Source organism: Eptesicus fuscus, chromosome 4, assembly GCF_027574615.1.
Source record: "Eptesicus fuscus isolate TK198812 chromosome 4, DD_ASM_mEF_20220401, whole genome shotgun sequence".
Lineage (NCBI taxonomy): Eukaryota > Metazoa > Chordata > Mammalia > Chiroptera > Vespertilionidae > Eptesicus > Eptesicus fuscus.
This window is the reverse complement of record NC_072476.1, coordinates 87,336,822-87,349,922: the sequence shown is the minus strand read 5'-3', so window position 1 is coordinate 87,349,922 and position 13,101 is coordinate 87,336,822. Positions and strand designations below refer to the sequence as shown.

The 13,101-nt window shown below is 45.5% G+C and overlaps 1 protein-coding gene across 2 annotated transcripts in view; it reads left to right on the top strand.

Annotated features, from left to right (window-relative positions):
* MED10 (mediator complex subunit 10) overlaps positions 1 to 13,101 on the top strand; it is a 39,903-nt gene that overhangs the window by 23,276 nt on the left and 3,526 nt on the right. The window contains exon 5 of one of the 2 annotated variants that reach the window (XR_008555889.1): positions 5,146 to 5,472. The exons of the other annotated variant lie outside the window; for it this stretch is intronic. The gene's annotated coding sequence lies outside the window, so the exon portion shown is untranslated. Of the gene's footprint in view, positions 1 to 5,145; positions 5,473 to 13,101 lie in introns of those variants that run through there. 2 annotated transcript variants of the gene reach the window in all.

Below are 13,101 nucleotides of genomic sequence, written 5' to 3'. Positions count from 1 at the left end.
GAACCTATCATGTCTTAGAGCTCCTGTGCACTGTCCCCTGGTCTGTCAGGGACACACTCATGCCTGCCCCCTCCTGGTAGTGTGAGGACAGGTGTCTAGTGTGGGAGGTTCTCCTGGCACCAAGATGAGACTGACCTTCTGATGTGGGGCCTTTCTGGCCATGTCTGCAGCCTCCTCGGTGGGTGACAGACAGTACCATGTGGCTTCTACGAGACAAGCCCTTCTGATGATAAAAATGAGGCAGGAAACGTGAGCCAGCATTCTGGATTCAGGGCCCCGCTGCAGTCCGCCTTCTCCTGCACTGCGCTTGAGGAAACCACATTAGGAGCCAAAGGGAGATTCGTGTTCTTGGTGTTAATCTTGTAAGCGGCTTTCCCACGCCTGGAAGGACCCTCCAGGACCACACACACGCAGCCAGGACAGCGCCTTCAGCACCCGGGGTGTTTATTAACCACTAGATAAAAAGGTCAGGGCGACTTAAGCTGGGATGAAAGGCTGCTGCCGCTAAAGATCATTTGCAGGGAAGATAAGGCCTCTGTAAAATTATAATGTCAGTCAGCAGGAAGATGGGATTCAGAGCGGTTTAAAGCTGAAATCACCTTAGAGATTTGCAAGCAAAGCCCTTTTTTTCTGGATAAGAAGACAGGAGGCTGTTGAGATTAAGCAGGCTCAGGAGGCCCTGGGCTGGCTCTGGAATCCAGACCCCTGGGGCTCAGCCCTAGGGTTTTCCAGAGACACTAGTTGGCCTTTCTTTTCTGGAAGAGATAGGGACTGGTTCCCTCTGCCAGTGTCTGGGATCCAGCATGTCACAAGCCTCAGGCCTAGGCCACCCCCCCAGGCTCTTGTGGCTCAGGTTTGTGTGGAGGCAGTGGGGACTTTCCATGAACACAAGGAAGTAGCAACAGCAGCAAGTAGAACTCAGCAGTCACCTGGGCACCTCCTGGTGGTCAGAAGCCCCAAAGCTACATGAAGCTGTGCTCCTGCTCTGGGCCCCTCTCAGGGACTAAAACCTTGGTCTCCTGCCCACCAGCATGGCCATTGGCCAGAGCCCTCCCCTGCCACTGTTATGCAGCCCAGCAGACTGATACATGGTCCTTGGAGTCTGCTCCCAGCTTCCCCGACACTTGCTGCTTCTGCTCCTGCTGTCCAGGCAGGGACTGCAGCAGTCCCCTGACTGGTCCCTACACCTCCCCCAGCTCCATCCCCACCCTCACTCAAATCCATCCTCCTTGGCCCTGCAGAGTGGCCTTGTCACTCTTGCATCCTTTCCCCTCCGCCCAGCAATCCTCAGATGGCCCAGCCCTGCAGCTCAGTAGACATGGCTCAGTGCAGCCACCTGCCATTTGAGAGCCTCCTCTGTCCTCTCCAGTCCCCTCAGTCCCTGCATCAGGAATCTCCATTCTGCAGGGCTGCTGTTTCAGTATCAGGGAGCTGCTGCCTCCCTGTCTTGCTTGTACACGTCTGCCAAGTTTAGATGCTCCAGAAGGCCCCCTTCCTTGCTCTGCAAAGAAATTCCCACCCCCATCTGGCCCTAGAGGTAACGTAGTCCTCTTGTCTCCATCCACCTGCCCTGGGCATAGATGTTGGTGACCCTACCATAGGTGCCATGGCCTCTGGAGTGGTTGACAGGTGGCCTCCCCAGTAGATGTTTGTTTCTTGGTAAATGTTTGTGCTGGATGTTTGGTTAGCTACGCCGTGTGATTTTAACCCAGAACTGGTTCAGATTGCATGAGCATCAGCTCATCATCATATCATGCTGTATGTTCGATGAGTTTCATAAAAATAAATTAGTGACTTTTATGTTTAGCTTTTTTTTTTTCTTTTGAACGATGCTGGTTAGAACTCAAAGGAAAAATTAAACTGGTGCCACTTATTTATGTTTACAAAAAAAGCTTTTACAAAAACATTATAAAGATAATTGCTCCAGAATTGTCCTGTCCACTGGCTAGAAAACCCACTTAAATGATATTAAAATTGATGTTGATAAGATTAGGAATGAAAAAATAAACTTAATTTTAGTAATCAGATTTCCATTAGAATCAGATCACTTATAATGAACACTACTTAAAATACACCTTAGTATTAATATGCATTCTATATCATTTTGCTTACAGTGATGCAGTTAATGTTCTGGGCAGAATAATAATTCTCATATGTTTTGAGATGATTTCTCTAGTTCGTGTGGGACATGTGCTAAATTTAGGAAAGTGAGTAGATTACATTTCCCCAGACTTTACAGGGTTTTATTTTCAGTCTCATTTTCAAATTTTCTGGTATTTATTTTTCCAGGGTCTGAACAGAGTTAGCATTAAGTGCTGGAGGCCTGTATTCTGATGGTATAGGACAGTGATGGGCAACCTTTTGAGCTTGGTGTGTCAAACTTCGCCAAAAAACTGAGCATAACTTGGGTAGTGTGTCACTTTGAGGAAAAAACATTATTTCGCAAATGTTTCATCCTCAGGAGCAGCAAATGTTTCATCCTTGGCATGCGGCTGCCTCAGCGGCTGTGTGTCATCAGAAATGGCTACATGTGTCAGTGCTGACACGCGTGTCATAGGTTCGCCATCACTGGTATAGGAGAAGCCCATTGATTGGTTCCTTCCATCTTCTTTCCTTCCTATCTGACCATCCTATCTAATAAAAGAGTAATATGCAAATTGTACATACCTCTGCTACACCCACAAGCCATGCCCACCATCCAATCAGGAACGAGTATGCAAGTTAACCCAACCAAGATGGCTGCGGCCACAGAGCAAGCAGGAGGCTTGGGTTTCCCTGGTAATGGAGGAAGCCAAGCTTTCCGCACACCCTGGCGGACCCAGGCCTCCACTCAAGGCTACAAAGTTTCAATTATAGAAGATAAATAAATCCCAACAAAAATGGCGGCAGCCATGGAGCTGGAGAGAGCAGGAGGCTTGAGTTGCTCCCGTCAATTGAGGAAGCCAAGATTTCCGTACACCCTGGCCAGCCTAGGCCTCCACTCAAGGCTACAAAGTTTCAATTATAGAAGATAAATAAATACCAACAAAAATGGCTGCGGCCATGGAGCAAGCAGGAGGCTTGGCTCTGCTCAAGGCGACAAAGTTTCAATTGTAGAAGATAAATAAATCCCAGATACCAGGGCCTCTGCTTGGGTCACGGGGGGGCGTGGTTGGCCTGCAAACCACCACAGGCCCCTCGCCCAGGCTGCCTCACGCCCCAAGGGAACCCCCACCCTGATCCAGGACACCCTTCAGGGCAAACCAGCTTGCCCCCACCCATGCACCAGGCCTCTATCCTATCTAATAAAAGAGTAATATGCAGATTGACCATCACTCCAACACACAAGATGGCTTCCCCCATGTGGTCAAAGATGGCTGCCCCCATGTGGACACAAGATGGATGCCACAAGATGGCCAGCAAGGGAGGGCAGTTGGGAGGGACCAGGCCTGCAAGGGAGGGAAGTTGGGGGCGACTGGGCCTGCAGGGAAGGGCAGTTGGGGGGGACCCAGGCCTGCAGGGGAGAGCAGTTGAGGGGAACCAGGCCCGCAGGGGAGGGCAGTTAGGGGCAAACAGGCTGGCAGGGGAGCAGTTAGGCATCAATCAGGCTGGCAGGGGAGTGGTTAGGGGGTGATCAGGCTGGCAGGCAGAAGCGATTAGGGGCAACCAGGAAGGCAGGCAGGTGAGAAGTTGGGAGCCAGCAGTCCTGGATTGTGAGAGGGATGTCTGACTGCCTGTTTAGGCCTAATGAGGGTTCCAGATTGGAGAGGGTGCAGGCTGGGCTGAGCGACACCCCCCGCCCCCATGCACAAATTTCGTGCACCAGGCCTCTAGTCAATAATAATAATAAATACAAGTGGTCATGTGTAGACAGCTTCAAGCAATGACCTGACTCCATTCCTGTGGTATTAATCAGCACCTTCAAAGATGAGAGACACATTCAGAAACAACCATACAACTGTTCTTCACATGTTCTGATATTACTCAGAATCAGGGTGAGACACCAAACACAGGTGACCTTGTGCTGGGCGCTGAAGAATGTGAGGAGGACAGGGGCTCTGGAGTTGAACTAGAAATAAAGGGCAGGGGACAAGTGGTGGGTCAAAGTGAGTTTGGAAGAGCTTTGTGTAGGCATACAACATAAGAAGTGTCACTTCATTTATTGGAGTCTGATTTTGTAAGACAAAGGCTATAGAAAGAAGCAGTTTCATTTCACAGATGGGAAACTAATGTTATTGTAAGTTTTAAGCTCAATTTGGGTGGAAGGTTTATTTTGCAGACCGTCTCTCCATCCAACCATCCAACCATCCAACCATCCTTCCATCCATCCATCCATCCATCCATCCATCCATCCATCCACCCACCCACCCATCCATCCTTCCATTCTTCTTTCTATTCTTCCTTCCATTCTTCACTCTGCCCCTCCATGCCTCTATCCATCTTCTTTCATAATTATTGGAAAAATAGCCACAACATTTAGAGGGTTTTCTGTGGTTTTTGAAGTAAAACAAAAAAGACTCAGGGCCCCAGTGTGTCACCTGAGAGGACTAACAGCTTCTGTTCAGAATGCCAACCCATTCAGGTTCCTGCTGGCATTGTGTTTCTCTATACACAGCCTGGCTCTTTTTATTCTTCATCTTCAGGGCCTTCACATATCTGTCAGAAGTATCATTTTGGCTATAACTGATATATTTTACCATGTATTCAATTCAGAGTTCCTAATAGATTTACAAAGTCATGGTCCTTTGTATGGATTTAAACATTGAATACATGGTCAAAACTGAAGGCATTAAAAACATTCCAAGATGCCCACAAGGCCAGCCAGCATCAGATGATCCCCCTGTGTCCTTACTGATTCCCAGTGTTAACCCAGGGTCTTTGCCACTTTGAGACCATGGGATTTGTAAATCCTCCAAAGTGCAAGCCACCTTGAACTGTATCCTGGTTTTAGTATTTCCCACAAAGTTCCAGGCATGCTGGCATATATGTGGGCTCCATACAGAGCCCTGGTTCCATCTCCAGTACCACTATCCTCTACAGTGCGACAAAGCCTCTTTCCTGGCTCTCCAGGCCTCAGCACATCTCTCACCTTTCCCTAGATCCTCTCCTTGGAGCACCACCTCCTGCACAAACTCCCAACCACATCTGATCTCTCCTCTCCAACAGACCACTGGATTTCCTACCTGAGGACCACAAGAGACCTCACTTCAGCAGAGATGAGGGGTGCTGTCTTTTCTCCACCTGGAACATGCTGTGAAGGACACTAAGGTCACTTGTGTGCCTTGCCTCAACACACTTTGGTAGCAACATCAACCAGGGCATCCTGTTCCTTCATTCCCATGTCCTTTTTATTTGTGACTTAGTGATGTTTCCAGTGCCAGGTCAGGGCTCCATGGTTCTCTCCTGGCACAGTGTGGCTGCTCATCTACCCATTCTGCAAAGGGGAGAGATGGAACTGTCATACTGCATCCCTGCTCAGAGCCTAGAATGACACCTTATAGCCCCTGGGATCTGTAGAACAGTTAACTAACAATAATGTGGTGCTTATGATGCTCCTGGCACTTCTAGGATGATTTACAGATATATCAACTCATTTAATCATCAAAATAACTGCTTTGGACTAAATGTCTCTGTCCTCCTCAAATCTATATGAAATCCCAATTCCCAATGTGATAGGCTTTGAAAGCAAGGACTTTGGGAGGTTATCAAAGTTAGATGGAGTCATGAGTTTGGGGCCCCTATGATGGAATTAGTGCCATTTAGGAGATGAAAGGACCAGAGCTTTCTCTATCAGCCATGGAGGCTACACTGGAAGGCAGCTATCTAGAAGCTGGGAAGTAGGCCCTCATTGAATACCAGACCCACCAGCTTTTTGATCTTGGACTTCCCCAGTTTCAGAACTGTGAGAAATAAATGTTTATGACTTATTTTTGTGATAGCAGCCCAAACTAAGACAATAGCCTAACAAGGAAAGTTATTATTACACCCACTTACAAATGAGGCCCAGAGAGGTGAAGTGACTTGTACAAATGACCCAGCTTCTTAACTGGTTTAGCCCAGTCAGATCTGGTCTTAAACAATCAGACACCCAATGCCCTCAGACTGACACTTATGTTCCACTTCCTCTCACTCAGCCGAGCACCCATAGGACCCTCCCAACACAACCTAACTAACTTTTCATCTCTACATTTCTGCTCTGACCATTCTCATGCTCTCTTCTCTCTCCCCTTCTCCTCCATCCAGCTCTGCTCACCTCCTGCACTCATCACACCTTGCTTATCTTGTGAGTTACCTTCTCCTGAAACTATGTATGGAACAGGCTGTGAGCTTAGGAAGGCATGGCACTTGTATATGTTTATAATTTGTGTTCACAGTTCCTCACCATACCAATTATACTGACTTATCTATAATAATAAAAGCATAATATGCTAATTAGACTGGATAGCCGAACAACCTTCCGGATGTCATTCTGGACGTCCTTCCGGATGAAGCCGTGGTGTGGGGGGCCGAGGCAGAGGTGGTTAGGGGTGATCAGGCAGGTAGGCAGGCAGGTGAGTGGTTAGGAGCCAGCAGTCCCAGATTGTGAGAGGGATGTCTGACTGCCAGATCGGGCCTAAACTGGCAGTCTGACATCCCCTGAGAGGTCCTGGATTGCGAGAGGGTGCAGGCTGGCTGAGAACCACCCCCCCCCCCCCCCGCTCCGTGCATGAATTTTGTGCACCGGGCCTCTAGTATATAATAACTCAATATATGTAGATTATCAAGGAAAATATTTGCTTCATACTGATTATACAAAAGGAGGAAGTGAGGTTATAGTTACAAAAGCAAAATGAAGTGGAAATCAAGGCAATTGTATTGATAATTCAAAAAGAAAAAAATCACTTTGGGGGGGGTCAAAAAACTGTAATTGGCCCAAGTGTTCCATTCCACTTTGGGTGGGTCCGAGGGAGCCGGAGTCGGAGGTTCGTGTGCCAGACTCGCCATCGAATTCTGTGATCCCATGTGACTTCTTCGTGCTCTGGTTTTCCTCTGTGACTTGAAGGGGCTGAATGCTGAGCAGAGCTGGTTTGCGTTGCATAATCACCTTCCTGTCACCTGGTTTGTCTCAGTCTCTAACTCTCTGAAGCCTACACTTTGGCATTCATTTTATACCATGTTTTCTTTAAATAGTATGAGTGTTGTCTCTTTAATGAGGTTGCCAAGTCTGTGATGCTGAGGTCCGACTCCTGCTTTCTTGCCTGACCTGCCCACCTCCTTTCCTGGAGGTCCCTGTGGGTCACACCCAGGAAAACATGGCACTGGTGGACAGGACAGTGAAGTTACCACAGACTCAGTGTCCTGCCCAATGCCGTCACCTGCAGAGCATCTGATGTAGTGAATCTTGGTTTGGCCTCCATGTGGGTATTTTATTAGGAGCCTCAGATGATTCCACGGAGATCATGAGCTTCTGTGGTGGTTACAAACACACCTCTGTCAAGGCTGTGGACATCTGGCTCCTCCGTCTCCCCAAGGTAATAGCAGTTCACCTTCATGGCCCTCAGGACCAGGAGGGGTGGCCTGCCACAGAGGAAGCAATATATTATGGTGTCCATCTCATTCTGGTGCTTTTTAATAAAACACCTCTTTGGATTGACTCATGATCTAGAAGTGAGAGTTATAGGAAAGTTCCAGCATTTATTGACTTTGAAGTGTTACAGCTAGAAATAGAAGATCGATTTTTTGAATCAACTTTAAAAAAACGATTCCTTTTTTTAAAAACAGCAATTCATGAGATGACCACAGTCTTATAAAAGACAGGACTTTGAAAGAAACCTGCAGAGCATCAGTTTCAGGCTGACTGACTGGCATATCCACGTAGGCTATTTTGAGTGTGATGCTGGTCTTGGACATACTATCAAATTATGATTACGGCCCTTGTCCAATACTAACACTTCCATTTGGTTATTATGCAGAGAGCTCAGGGGCAAAGGGCTTAAATAGTTTGAAACTTGCAAGGTTTAAGAGTCTGTTCAATTTTCCCTTGGCCAGCCAGCCTTGTTGGACGCATCCAGCTTCAAAGCCTGGTGAATCAGTGTTTGAAGACAGATCTGGCCTAATTTGGAGATTTTCACTCAGCCGTCAGTGAACTTCAGCAATTTTCTCCTGAAGCTTTAGGTGACCTTTGGGTTTCATTCAAGTTCAAACGCCAAGGGCAAAGGGAGGGTGGATCACAAACTCTTGTGAAGATTGTACAACCAGGAGTCTGAAATTAACTCATCTGCTGCAGGACTGAATTGAATCTTATTTACCTCTTGGCTTTCCTTTCCCAAGGGGCGGGGGTGAAGCAGGAAGGAGAGGGAGGGTAGAGAGGGCTCAGGAAAAGGCAGACCTCCCTGGTGCATAGGAGGCATAACAGACCCCCTCAGAGCCCACTTCCAGCAGTCGGCGCCTGGCCAGCCCTTCGGAGCGCAGCAGCCCGTCGGCTGACACGTTACTGTAAATCTACAACTCAGACTTCGAACAAGCGTTCAGCTGATGCTAAGTGCTTTCTGCTCTCAGCACAATTATGTATTTCTGAGAAATACCCAAAGCACCCTTTGAATGTGAAAATGGGTTAGATCAAACCTCCAAAGTGTATCTTCCTCCCAATGATGCCTTTTAATGTATCCGTAGTTCCTGACAGTAAGGGGAAGTGTGCATTTAGCTGTGTGCTTTTATGTCTCCAGGCTGCGACTTGCTTGTTCAGGCTGTAGATACCCTTAAACAGAGAAACAATCGGTGGACATAAAATATTAATACTGTATCCATATTAAAGTGTACTAAGCAGCAGTAAGCATGTGTTAGACTGTCAGGAGGCATGGACTGTGAAATGTAAGTTGGGGTCTTCATTATCCTGTGGACCGAAAGCCTCACTAACGATGTGATTCTCTTGCAGGCCTGTTTCAGAACATTTTAGCTGCAAAGCTTTAGTGTTAGGATCTTCCCCTCAGGCTTTTCTGGTCTGAATGATTTCTTCCTGTATTTCCTCTAGGTAAAAACATCTTTGTTGATTTTTTTTAATTCTAGAAAAAATGTGTATTCATCATATGGGATTTAAGTGATGTAGAAACAAAAAACATAAAATAGAAAACTTTATAGGTTTATAACCTACACTAATAAAAGAGTAACATGCTAATTGACCGTACCTTTGCAACGCCCACCAGCCAATCAGGAGTGAGTACGCAAATTAACCCAACAAAGATGGTGGGTTAATTTGCATACACAGGCGCCGAGTGGCCATGGCCATGACGTAGGTGTTCCGCACCACCCCAGCCGCTCCGGGCCTCTGGGCAGCATGAGAAGGTGGAAAGGCGGCTCCGGTCTAGAGCAAAAAGGCTGCTCAGGCTAGAGCAAAGACGGTGCCAGCAGCCAGGGGAAAGAAGGCCCATTCTTGCATGAATCTTCATGCATTGGGCCTCTAGTATAGTATAATGTTAATCCATCCAGAGATCTTTATATACATAAATATGTAATATATATTATATATGTATACAATGTTTATTATTATATTTAATTTTGTTATATCATACAAAGGGTATTATTTTATATCTATTTTTCTACTTAATAATGCATATTCAACTACTTTCCATGAATGTATGTTACTATTTGGTAGAAAATTATGTTACAAAAAGATAAACTAAAGGTACGTTATGGTATATGTATCTATTCATTGGGCAGCATTAAATTAATTATAAATATTACATTGTTACATGGAACTATGATATTCAATGAATGAAAATTGATTTAAAGTTACTCATGAATCAAATATCAGGTTAGAATTCTCCCCCACAAACCCCATGTATCTTATGTTGTTTAAGATGACTTTGTCTTAAAACTCATGGACACAGATAATAGTAGGGTGGTTATCAAGGGAAAAGGGGGTTGGTGGGAGGTACAAGAGGGCATAGGGGTCAAATATATGATGATAGGAGACTTGCCTTTGGGTGGTGAACATACAATGTAATATACAGATAATGTATTATAGAATTGTATACTTGAAACCTATATAATTTTATTAACCAATGTCACCTCAATAAATTTTTAAAAATTTCAAAAAAGATGACTTTGTTTTGATTTAAAAAACACACAAAAACTCCTGCTTTGCGTGGAAAGCTTCCCTTGGCTGTCTTCACAGTGGACCATCCATAACACAGTGAGCATTATTTCTCAGAATGACCCAGGTGTGAGTTCAAGGGGAGTCACTTTCCCACCTTGATCTCAACAGGCTTGCTCCCCAGCCCCACCCAGCTGAATGATGAGGATGAGATGATGACAGTTAGTGGGTGTCATCCTTTGTAATCCCATTTTTAAGCTCTTTAGAAACTATTGGGGGGAACTAGATTTAACTTTAGATGAACTTTCTTTTTGAATAAATGTGAATTAAACAATTTCAGGGAATAAAATGTTTGACAATGATTAGAGTGAGTATAAAAGATTTAAAATTTTATTTGGGATATTAAACTCCAAATGGAAATAATTTGATTTTCCAACATATCCAAGTGTGTAAAAGTTATATCTCATCCTCCATAAACTAGGAGGTATTCCTGTTTGTTAAATTTGTTCTAAAATGTAGTCCCACTCCACTTTGTCAACCCCCTGCCCCATAAGTTGGTAAACTGAATCACTCTTTACACAGCTGCTTAAGCCAAACTACTAGAAAGTGTTCTTGTAGAAGGTAGCTTCTGCCACAGAAACAAATACTCCTGGAATCTCAGGAAAAGGCAGACCTCCCTGGTGCATAGGAGGCATAACAGACCCCCTGTAACTTACATATTCATGAATATTTGCTTTTGCTCATCGGTCAGCAGGTAGGCTGAAGCTTTCTGGGATCTGATGCTCTTGGGTAAACTCAATTGGGGCCCAGAGGGGGTCTATGTGTATTCTCATCCAAGACCCAGGCTGGCAGAGCAGGCACTGCCTGGGGCGTGCTTTTCTCATGGTGCAGGTAGAAGCTCAGGAAGGGCAGCAGAAACAAGAGTTTGTAATCCACCCTCCCTTTGCCCACTAAAATCTCTGCTGTATCTACACACTGTCACTTCTGTGCACATCCCATTGGCTGGAGAAAGTCATGTGGACAAGTCTGAAGTGAATGGAGAGGGACATGTGCTCTCCCCTCAGGAGCCATATTCAGGGTGGGATGGATTAACTGGAGAAACCCTTGCCTAGTTCAAGTTCTGTTGCCTGTCTATCCAGAACAAACTTCACCCTTGCCCTCTTCTCTCCACCTCCACCTCTGCCCCTCCATGACAAGCCACTATCTTCCTCCCCTGGGAGAAGCCCTCTCTCTGCTTCCACTCTCCACCGGACCTCTCAGGTCCATTCTGCATACAGCAGCTGGAGAGATCTAAAAACACACAACAAAATGCAAAACAGGCCTTGTTACTCTCTTGCTTAACACTACCCTTTGGCTTCTCATTACCCTTAGAGAAAAATCCATTCTCCTGCCATTGGCCATAAAGCCTGATGGGATCTGGCTCCTGCCTGCATCCTGAAGTCATCTGGGGCAGCTCCCCCTCCCACACTCTCCAGCCACTCTATCCTCCTTTGTTCCTCCAGTACATCAGCTTGTTCTTGCTGTAGGGCCTTCACACCAGCTGTTCTCTCTGCGGGCAGCAGGTTCCTCCTGGTTTCTTTTTAATAAAACTCAACCTTTACGGAGACACTTTCATTGGACATCAGTCTAAAGCATTCTCTGCATGACACTCGGAACAGCTGGCGAGTTCTTCTTTTTTAATTTGTTGATTGTTCATTGTCTATAATGTCAGCTCAAGAGGGCTGGGCCCTCTGCACCCCTGGTTTCTAAAGGAGTTCCTAAAAACCACAGGGACTTGGTGGATATTGATGAATGAATTTTACAGTTTCCTAATGGAGGTCAGGGCACAACACTTCCTTTTATTATTGACAAACTTAAAAAATGCACTACTTTAAGTGAATGTATAGGTGGGGAGTAGAATATTGGTTCAATAGTTGATAAGGTATGGAATGAAAAGCCAGGTCATGTGATGGAATGATAAATAAATTCACAGGGAGGAAAGACCTAGGGACTTCCATAATGCGGGTATGCAGAGTGGGGGGAATGAAAAAAGCTCATGGGGGAAAACCAGGGAGCCCATGGGGTGACTTCAGTTCTATTTCTTCCCAGCTGTGTCCCTGGCTATGCTGTTTCATTCCATTTAACTTAATCCTTGACAGCCTTATGAAGTAGATATTATACATATTTCATGAAGGAAGGCGTTGAGTGTGAGAGATTATATATAATTGGGGTCTGGCCCAATGTAGAAGTTCAGTAAGTGATGGCCCCTTATAAAATCTATGCCAAGTTCTCTGTGCTGGCCTTTGTAAGAATGTGATGTATTAAACTTCTAAAACCCTACAACCAGAAATAAAAAAGGAGTAATTTCTGAAATTAGAAAAATGCCTCTCCATGGAGGAATTCACCGCAGGGAATCTAATTACAGCAGTACCCATTACATTTAATGTGGTCCCAGTGGCAAAGGCATGCAGATGTGGTTTTCTGTCATAGCTATACAGCCCCAGAGTGAGGGGCTGGTTTCCCACAGCTCACAATACAGGTGACGCAGGAGTCACCCTGTGCTCTGCCTGAGGGAGGCCAACGGGGCAGTTCCTGCCTGGTTATCTGTTTGCCAATCCCAAGTTCTGGTGAATCAGTGTTATGACTTGGGAAGGCCTGCCCAGGACTGTTCCTTTACCCCACAGGGGAGTTCCTACTGACTTCCTGGTTCCTTGCCAAGAGGGCTTATTATATTGATTTAAAGCCATATATGTGATTATCAAAAAGTAAATGTTTACATATATTTAAACTTTTTTTTTTTTTGCTATGAATGGGAAAAACTAGTTAATAACAATTAGGAATTTCTGTCTTAGGTTTTAAAAAAATCTGAAATTTTTTCCCCCTCAGGCTGCTTGAAAAAAGTCAATAAACTAACCCATACTTTTCTTGTTTATAATTAATTAGCCCAATTTCATGTAGGACTAACAATCCTACTGGAGGCTTGATTGCACACACTTTAAAATGAAATAATGGGGATGCAGAGAGGTTGCTCAGGTCACACAGCATTCAAGTGGCTGCAGGTGCAGGTTCTG